Consider the following 10087-nt stretch of genomic DNA (forward strand, 5'->3'; position numbering starts at 1 on the left):
GGAAAGAATAGTCTGATAGTACTTGTGATCATACTGAGGGTCCCCTGAATCTGGGAACCTGAGGGCTGAATGAAATGCCTACGGGATGTATAGGCCAGCTGAGGACCCTCTTTTCCCACTAGACAGGCTTTGGGCATATAGGGGCTTCCATGGAGCAGCCTTGCCTGTTATTAAATGGAACTTTCCCACAATTAAGTTTTATGTGTCCATCAGATTAGAGAGAGGAATTTATATCCAAAGATATTGAAATATGTAGTTATTCACAAGGATAAATAAGGAAATTGATATAAGGGGGGGCAAAAATAAAGGGTAGTTGGAAAGAGGGTCACATAGGTAAGGTAACTTATTAATCAGAAAAGTGACCACAAAGTGCCCATCACTAACCAAGTGCAAGTCTAATGCAGTTACTGGCAGCTGAGAATCTATACCCTTCAAATATGCTCTGAAGTCTGAATCACTGCCTGGCCTGCTCTGCGGGGGCTGCTGCAGGTCCATCAGTCATTGGGCAGAGCTGCTGAGCACACCCTCTGCTGCTATGCAGAGAAGTCTGACTAGGAAAGCCAAAACTAGGATGGGGATGGGTGGGGATGGAGAGGCGCCAGCACACAGGAGCCAGACAGCCAGTCAGATATTCTGTCATTGGAGCTGCTACTTAAATCTCTTGGTTCACTGGAGAAAGGCTTTTTTTTTTTTTTTTTAGAGGGGGGCGCGGTGGAGAGAGGGATGTTGTTTTTAATCTCAGTAGCTAGAGTGGCCTTCATGGGGAACAAAAATAAGCTAAACGGAGGAGAAAGGCACAGCTGTTCTTTGCTTTGTGAAGAGTTCTCCAAATCTCTTATTTTATTATGTGTTGGTGCAGCTGCCCAGCCAGAGGAACACAGTTTCCTTCTGTGCCAAATGCAGGTAGAGAACAATGTGGTATGAGATGCAGTGTATGCCACCCCATCTCCCCTCTGTGTTATGGCCCCTGGCCCTGCCCCCCTCCACTGCATGTCTCTCCTCTAGGTTGGCAAGCTTTATATTAATAACATAAAACCTTTGTCACACATAAGATGGAATGCAAATCATCTTACATATATTATCACATTTAATTAACAACATTATGAGGTAGGTACTATTATTACCATTGTCTATCTAGATGGGGAAATTAGGACTTGGGGAGGTCAAGAAACTCATAAACAAACAGCAGGCTGGAGTTTGAGCCCCAGCAGGCTCAGTATCTGTGCACATAAATACCAGACCATCCTGTCTTGTCCATATATGGTTAGTACTTCACCTTATTGCTTTGTTTCCTCTGTCCTCTGAGTCAGCCTGGCCTCCATGTTTCTGACTCTAGACTGATCACTTAATATTTGGTTTTTAATTATTTTCTCTGTCACAGATGCTATAAAGGGAAGGCCAGATGCTCCTTGCCTGGCTTCTCTCTTCTAAGAAAAGCCAGTCAGCCGGGCGCGGTGGCTCTATGGTTGTTTTAATCCGAATCTATATGAGGTGTTCCTGTTATGTTTGGTGATTGTACAATGTTAGTGTCTTGGCATGGAATAAAGTACCCTTCATTGCTTTTAGTTTCTGTTATTGATTGTTGCAAAGTCCAGACCAATTTTTTTGTCTTTTAGATTTCTCATATTTTATAATTTTATTTATTGATGTCATTTTTTTCTACCTTCTGTTTTGTGTTAGGTGACATTAACTCTAGAAGCTTGATTTAGTTTGTATCCAACTTGTCAAAAATAATCCAGAATTAGTTTAGTAGAACATACAGCTGAATTTCTTTATACGCAAGGTAAATTATCAATTATATAATAGTAAGTGAATAAAAGCAAAGCAGAGTTTACAAAAAAAAAAAAAAAAAAGAAAAGCCAGTCAGAGGGCCATCTGCAGGGCAACCAGTCCTGGTCAGGAAGAGGAAAACGCCCAGGCCTGTCCCTTGGAGGGCCATCCCTCCTCCACATAAAATCCCATTCTCAGATCTAATGTTGAATGCAAAGCCCTGCCTTGAAATGTAGATTAGCTGAATCCAGAAAGCCTCCCCAAACCTTGTACGTCCTCTAATGAGGAAAAGAAAACTGGGCCATTAACCTGAATCTATGACAGTGCCCGTAAAAAGCAATGTTTGCTTCGCAAAACTGAGTCAGAGAGGAGAGGAAAATAACTCACACTTCAAAATCACCTCACCAAGTGTTTTCAGAGAATTAAGACTGATTTAAATGCTCACATATAGGAATTCAATTGCAATTCAGAAAGCTACTAAAATTTTCCTTATTCAGAATAATATATAGGTTTAGATAAGACCTTTCAGTTTCATCTGTACATTTCAGTATTATAGGGGTAGATTTTAAATTGCTTTCTGTGTGCATCATGGAACTTCATGCTTCAATTCCATATCCTCTGCCTTTTTTCTTTTCCCAAGTAAAACTATCAATTTTTCTGGTATATTTTGCATGTGTGTGTATTCGTACATATATACTCATTCATGTTTAAATGAAAATTAAGAAGATTAAAAATAAAGTTTACATGAATCATGGAAGCAGCTACTTTACCACCTCAGTTTCCTCCCCCTCTTTGTGGTATAGGTTTTGTCTCTTGTTCTAGAAAATAAAAGGATATATGGAATTACATATATTTCAGGATATATCTGTGGTTATTCATGGTTTTAGTCTCTAAAGCTTAATCTCAGCCTTAGAATTAATTTTATCCTTTGTATTGTGGCACATTTGCTTGCAGGGAAGAGAAATCTACTTAACATGGTTCAAGTAAAGGGGGCTGTGGGGCTTATAATAACGATACAGATCTACAAATCAAGAGGCCTCCGAAAAACCAAGCGGATCAGGAAACTCCAGCAATAGTCATTCTGTTTCCACCATAAGCACTACTCAGCTACCAATGTCCTCAGGTTCTAGCTTTCTTGGTTCAAATTAGAAAGAGAGAGAGAGAGCCTGCTCAGTCAGCTCAGTCTGTACATTATTCCCTTTGAGTCAAGTGTCACCAAGCAAAGTAAGACAGGGTTATTTGCCACTAGAGCTATATTGCAGATTCTCTCAATAGATTATGTGGTTAAATGTGTATGAGTGTATGTTTGGGGTTGAATGGGGTTGGGGGAGAAAAATGATAAATATCCATTTCTAATATATTCATTTAAAAAATCTAAAATAGATGAAAAATTATCTTTAAGGTTTCATATTGTTTGCTCAAACCCTAGGTTTCTAGGGGGCACTTCTAGGGTATCCTTATTTTAAAGTTTAGTGAAAGACACTGCTAAAATATCTGTTCTCTGCCCCACAAACTGCTTCAAGTCCTAGGGTTTAAGGTAGCAAAAAATAATACGTAAGAGCAGCATACAACTTAACAATGAATTATGTCCTAAAAGTTTCTTGATGTATTAGTTTGCTATGGCATCTTTAACAAATGAATATAACAATAAAGAAATGTGTTTTCTCACAATTCTGGGAGCCAGAAATCAAGATCAAGGTGTGTTGCAGGGTTGGCTTCTTGTGACCTTTCTCCCAACTTGCAGGTGACTGTGTTCTCCTCATATCTTCATATGGCCTTCCGTGCGTGTGTGTGTGTGTGTGTGTGTGTGTGTGTGTGTGTTTGTGTCCTAATGTCCTTTCCTTATAAGGAAATCAGTCATATTGCATTAGGGTCACCCTAACTTTCTTTGTTTTAACTTAATTACCCCATTAAATATTTTGAAACATGGTCACATTCTGAGGTACTAGGGGATTAGGACTTCAACATGTGAATTTTGGGGGAGACACAATTAAGCCTAAAACAATTGGGAGGTCTATTATTTGGAACAGGAGTAGAAGACACATTTTCCAATCACTTACCTGGACAGTAAACTCCTCCCTGGTCTTCCCACTTTACGATGCTGTGGTAAATCCACCAGAAAGCCAAAGATTGATCCTTTTCTAAACCAATGACAAATCTAATTTTGTCATTTCCTGCTTAGAGAACCCCCTCAAGGTCCAAATGCCTCCCATTGCACATAGAGCTTCCCACAGTGAGCTCCAGTGAGTATCCCCAGCCTCACCTCCAGCCACTCTTCTACCCTTCCAGACACGATGCTCCAAGCCCCTGGACCACTGACTGATGGCATGTTGGGAAATTGCTGCCTTATGCATTTTATGTTCTTATTTATTCTGTATTTAAACAAATTTCATGGTACTTTAAAGACAAAAAATTTGTTCTACATTATTGTTTTCTACCATTCATTACTTGTACATTTATTTCAATTACATTGTAAATGAAATAGAATTCTGGACTCTCTAAGAACCTAGTTTATTGTTTCTGATTAATTCCATAAATATTTGTTATGCACATATCATATGTCATTTATGTCTTGACATTTATTATATAAAGATAAAAAGCGAAGTTTCTGATTTTAGGAAGTTCACAGTCTAGTTATGATGGAAGACAAGCATGAAAACAAGTAACTGTAATATAAGGTGACAAGTGCGGGAATAGAAATATGCATGCAGCACTCTAGGATTGCAAGATAGATTAATTTTACCTGAGGTGGCCAGGAAAAGCTTCAGGGAGGGTAGCTGATATTTGAGCTAGAAACTTGATGAGAGGAAGTGGGAATTTTCAGGTACACAGCAGGAAAAGCAAAGATAACAGTCGTTTACAGATATCTGCCAGGACATTAGGGGACCCTCAACTGCTATCCCTTTTCTCTATCTGGAAATTTGAAGCTAAGGGTTATGTAACCTTTGCTTTTGAACTGTCAAAATGCAAAGCATCTAATTATACCCCCCTTGTTGTAGACAGTAACTATTGAGTTCAGACTCTAAGAACTCCTATCCAATTGCCTGTCTGAAAGAAACCACCTTCAGGTTCCACAGTAATTTCTCTTCTGAAGGAGAGGCCTAAGGTGATTCCATGGTGCTTTTACAATGCCTCTCTCTCTAAAGAAAAGAAAAAATATAATCTCTGGAAAGTTACGCTGTTGCATATGACCATTTCCTTTTAGAACATTGGTTCTCAGTCTTGACTGTTAGATTAGATTTACTTAGGCTAATTTGAAAGATCCCAGTGCCTTGCCAGCACTCCAAACCAATTAAATCAAAATTTCTGAGAGTGAGACAAAGGCATCAGTACTTTTTAAAGCTCCCCAGATGATTTCAATGTGAAGCCATGCTTGAAAATCACTGATTCAGAATATATGGGTATTTTCCCCCTTATTACTGATATTTAACTGTCATAATTCTCAAAGTTTTTGACAAGATTAGAATTACTTGTTGGTTCAGAGATGGTAGGGACAGACACTGCTTGTTTTCATCTCCAACGTGAAATTTGTCTTTTCCTGTTTTGGTTTATCTCTGTCACATAGTCTATCTGGTTTCTGTCAACATTCCTTTATCTTTCTCAGGCACATGGCCTCAGGTTAGGAGACAGTTTTTGGCCTAGTGAGTTTAAGAGAAAGGCCTGCAGCCAGCCCCACCTCTGCTTCATTGCTTCTGTAGCTAGGAGGTCCCCTTAACTTAAGGATGCAGACAATGGCATCTTCACCTAACTGCAGAGTATTCTCTGGAGCTAAATCTCTATGCATGGACTGATCCCAGTCCCTGACCTGTAGACTGAAATTAGGCTAAATACATCTCTTTCCATTGCCTAATCCTCCCAATATGCTGTTAAGGAAGGAGATGAGAGGAATGGAGAGATCCTGACATCAGAAGAGAAGGGAAGAACTTTAGTTGGGGAGAAGATGGACCATCAACCCTCATCCTCAGACATGAGACCTGATCTCTACTCCTCTTTTTCCCTGATGTGAATACAGAGATTGTGAAAAGGCAGTGGGCTAGAGGGGACTGGGCAGAGAACAGAAGAGTGATCCAATTAGCTAGTCGGCTAAAAAGTTAGCATCAGTAGAGTGGGGAAAGGAAGAACTCAGAGACCCAGCAATCACAGTGACAGTGACAGGTAAATGAAGCCCAGACCAGGCAAAACTGCTGGTGCTGCAGTCCACTGAGTCAGAAAGAACTGATTTATCATCAAATTAACCAGCTAATGCCTGTAGATGAAGCATCCCACACAAGTGTTGGCTCTAGCCAGGCTGATCATTTGTCAGCATTGAAGTGACATCATCCAAATTCACAGGCAGATGCCTAACTTGATGAAAACTCATGATTCACCTAGAATCTGTTGGGCATACACAGCTGACTGGATGACCTCTAATGCCCCTTCTCGCTTTTTAATTCTAAAGTTCTGTGATCCCAAGTTACTGCCATGAACCTGGTATGTCCCAGAAAGTGCACTCAGGGGAATTTCCAAGGAGTTTTGTGTCTAGGTGCCAGTGCATTTTATGTGAAAAATGAGGGCTCACCATGCCAAGGGAAGGAAATGGCCAAAGGCAATTTCCAACAAAGAAATGACTGCTTCTATGTGCCCATTTTTCCTAAGCAGTCCTCTAAATGGTATACAAACACACGGCCATTAGCTCAACTAGTTTCTACCCAGGCAATGAGATATTTGTATGGCAGAGATCTTACTCTTCCTTCTTCCTGGTTGCCCATAGATAGAATTCCCTTAGGACAATACTACAGAAGCCATGCCCCACCCCTTTGCTATTAGCAATCTGTCTCCCCTTCTGTGGCTTTCTAAGCTTACTTGTTCAGAGGCACCATGGGGGTCTTGGTCTTTATTTCTGATCCCTCCAGGTAGTAAACAGTGTGCCAGTTCCTTCTGGACTGAGAACTAGAGTCAGCAGAGAACTCAGCGGAAATAAGGGCTCTGCAAGGATGGAAGCAGACCATGTGTTCCTCCTGCATGCATAACAGGTCTCTGTTCTCACGCTGAGGTAGCAGCTGCAGCTCCGCACCCTATCCCCACCAGACCCTTGCCTTATTCTCTTTTTTAATCACTTATTCTGGCTGTTCTTCCTGCCAACAATAATTCATAATGATTTCAGATAGAGTGCTCCTCTCATCATGGTGCAGTATAAACAGTGAATTTACAATAAATACCACTTACATAATTCTTTGACTGTATATAAAAATAAGGGGAAACACTTAAAATATTTTCCTTCTAATCATGAGTTAGAAACATTGGTGGATTTGGATTATAGTCATTTGTTTTTGTGGTTTTTACAAAAGCATTTTCCATTTCCTGGATTTTCTTATTATATTAAAATATCTGTTCATAGGAGGCTGGGATCACTTAAAAATGTTTTCTATGGCTCTGTATTTTAAAAGGAGAAAATGGACAAAAAATTAGACATCATGGATGTAATTTTATTTTTATTTATTTATTTATTTATTTATTTTTTCTGTACAGGCTCATGTAGTAGAGGGGGCTTTTATTGTTTTTTCAGAGAATTCAGATAGCCATAGATTATACAGAGCCATTTCTCAGCACTCTTTTCTCTCCACTTAAGAAACTGGAATACAACACGATGAAGATGATGCCAAAACAAGACTGCTGGCTCACATCATCTAGGGTACAAATACAGACTTAATCACTTGACACTTTATTGAATGCAAAGCAAGATTTAGCATCTTTGCCTTCGTTGTACAGCGCTGAAGCGGGAGCCCAAGGAGGGGAGGACTGCATGGTTTTTCTTGGCGGGGGAGTTGTGCACCCTGCAGTCCTGTCGTGTTGTGGGAAGATCAGCCCATGTTCTGTCGGTTGCCATAGCCTCTGGGATGGGTGTCCTTCCAGTCATCCCACTCCCGGGCTCTGTGGAGTGTTTGTTCGTTATCCTCTTCCTCCTTTTCTTCTTGTTCTTCCTGTTGCTGAGCTGCTTTTCTGAATTCCTCTGGTGTTGCCTTGGCTATTCCCTGATCCGGTAATGCTCCATATTTCCGATGTTGCTCATACCAGTCACTCACCGTCATAGTTGCCAGACTTGGATAACCAGCTCCAAATACTTTGGCTTGGGCCGTGTTCCGAGTGAGAATAAACGGTTTCACTGGAGACCTCTGTTGGCGAGATGAGTTAGAAGTTGATGCCTCCCTTGAAGAGTCTCTTTCTCTCAGGATCTTTATTTCCTGGTCAATGCTGTCAATCTCTTCTAAGCTGATATCAATCCATCTCTGAAGGTGAAGATGATAATATTCACGAACACGCTCATCATCTGCTTGACCACTTTCCACAGCAGATTTCATTGCAGACAACCTATGCTCCAATTCCTTCTTCTGCTTGTATCTCTCTATTTTAGCCTGTCTTTGAGATGCCATAGCAACGAGGCTAGGATAAGCCATGGAAGAATTGGCAGTGTGATTTTCAGCGGAGTTGTTCTTGGTTTGAGGCAGCTCAAACTCTGCCACATGATAGCAATGGCACTGAGTTAAGTAGTTCATAAAGTGTTCTCGAGCCCGCTGCAAATGATCTAGACGCTTGTTGGGGTTGACTTGTTTCATGGTGAGGGCTCCTTGAAACGCTGGCACCAACAGGTACTTCAGGTCGGTGGAAGCAATCTCTTCCAAATCTTCATTTCGGCTGAGCAAGTCTAGCTGCGATAACATTTCGGCAGCCTTCTCAAGGAGGTCCAGGCCCTTGAACACCTTCTCCCGGACTATCCGGGAACCGGCAGGTTCAGTTGCTACTTCTACTTCGTCCAGTAACTGTTTGCCCGTTTCGAACAGCTCAGGGAGCCGCGGCAGCAGTAACTCGTCCACGGCAGCCATCTTGGGGAGAGAGCGGATGTAACTTTTAAAGTAATTTCATTTTATTTTATTTTATTTTTATTTTTTTATTTTTATTTTTTTGAGGCGGAGTCTCGCTCTGTCGCCTGGACTGGAGTGCAGTGGCCGGATCTCAGCTCACTGCAAGCTCCGCCTCCCGGGTTTACGCCATTCTCCTGCCTCAGCCTCCCTAGTAGCTGGGACTACAGGTGCCCGCCACCTCGCCCGGCTATTTTTTGTATTTTAGTAGAGACGGGGTTTCACCGTGTTAGCCAGGATGGTCTCGATCTCCTGACCTCGTGATCCGCCCGTCTCGGCCTCCCAAAGTGCTGGGATTACAGGCTTGAGCCACCGCGCCCGGCCAAAGTAATTTTAAAGAATGTCCTGAGTAATAACGAATTGGTACAATCTTGCAAACTTCTGCTGTGTGCATTATCTGCAATCATAGGTGATTCACTCATTCACAGAAAGATTCACTAATTCTATAAAATCCTGAAAGCTTGAGGAAACATTACATTCTCTAGTAATTCCTTATCTTCAAATTACCCAGGGTTGTGAGAATAAGTAAGTTGAGCTCAAAAAGGGAACACGTCAAATACTTTGCCATTCTGTGAATAAGGCACACCCCTCAGATGAGAAACCCTGGTTGAATGTGAGGACTCAATGAATTCTGGGAGTTTTAAACTAGAGGAAAAAAAAAGAAATTTGCTCTGAGAGGAAGCAAGAAGGCCAATTAAGCCAGTTCATAGGAAGTAAAATATAATCAGACCCCCAGAATCCGAGTAGCCAAGAGGAGGCTGGAATTTGAGAAGTAAGGTAAGAAAGACATCTATAAATCTGCACCATGCCTCAGACCAAAGTATGTTTATTTTAAGATAAGAAGATTTGAGATTCAGATAAGTTTTACCGTCTTTACTAGTAACCTTAGAACTGAAAACATATGCTATACTTTAAAGATTAGATAATTGTAAAGTCTTTATACTCTTCCTTGTGTATTTTCCCATTTCATTAAATTATACAATCACCCTATCTTTTTTAAGAAAATTGTTGTTTTTCTACCTTGTATGGTGTAATTTCTTAATTACAGCTCTTAATTTTGGAGTATATCTCTCTGCCATATGTGGTCCACTATTAAGTGATTACAATTAACTGTGATGGAAAAGAAGACTACTATGGAAAATGTTTCATATATAAGATTGAAAATTTTCCTGACCAACTTTAAATTAGCAAAGAAAGTCAATTTCAGTATCAATTTTTACATTATAAGTGAACATTTAGTGATCACAGAAGGTAGTAAAGGAAATTGAAGATTGGAAATGGATAATTTTTGCCTAATTAACAAAAATGGTAGGGTAGAAGAGAGAGTAGCTCTCTATGACTAGGAACTATGGACAAATAAGTATAAAATTGCATCTTGCTAAAGGTCTGAAACTGATTTATTTACTGGTTTGTAAGCACAT

The 10087-nt window shown here is 40.5% G+C and overlaps 1 pseudogene across 1 annotated transcript; it reads right to left on the reverse strand.

The window, feature by feature from the left end:
- Positions 1-7264: 7264 nt before the first annotated feature.
- LOC108541641 (immunoglobulin-binding protein 1 pseudogene) lies at positions 7265-8652 on the reverse strand (annotated as a pseudogene). The gene has a single exon (XR_001889009.1). The product of XR_001889009.1 is annotated as an immunoglobulin-binding protein 1 pseudogene (transcript).
- Between the last annotated feature and the right edge of the window lie 1435 nt (positions 8653-10087).

This window comes from Rhinopithecus bieti, unplaced genomic scaffold (assembly GCF_001698545.2).
Source record: "Rhinopithecus bieti isolate Rb0 unplaced genomic scaffold, ASM169854v2 scaffold_759, whole genome shotgun sequence".
NCBI lineage: Eukaryota > Metazoa > Chordata > Mammalia > Primates > Cercopithecidae > Rhinopithecus > Rhinopithecus bieti.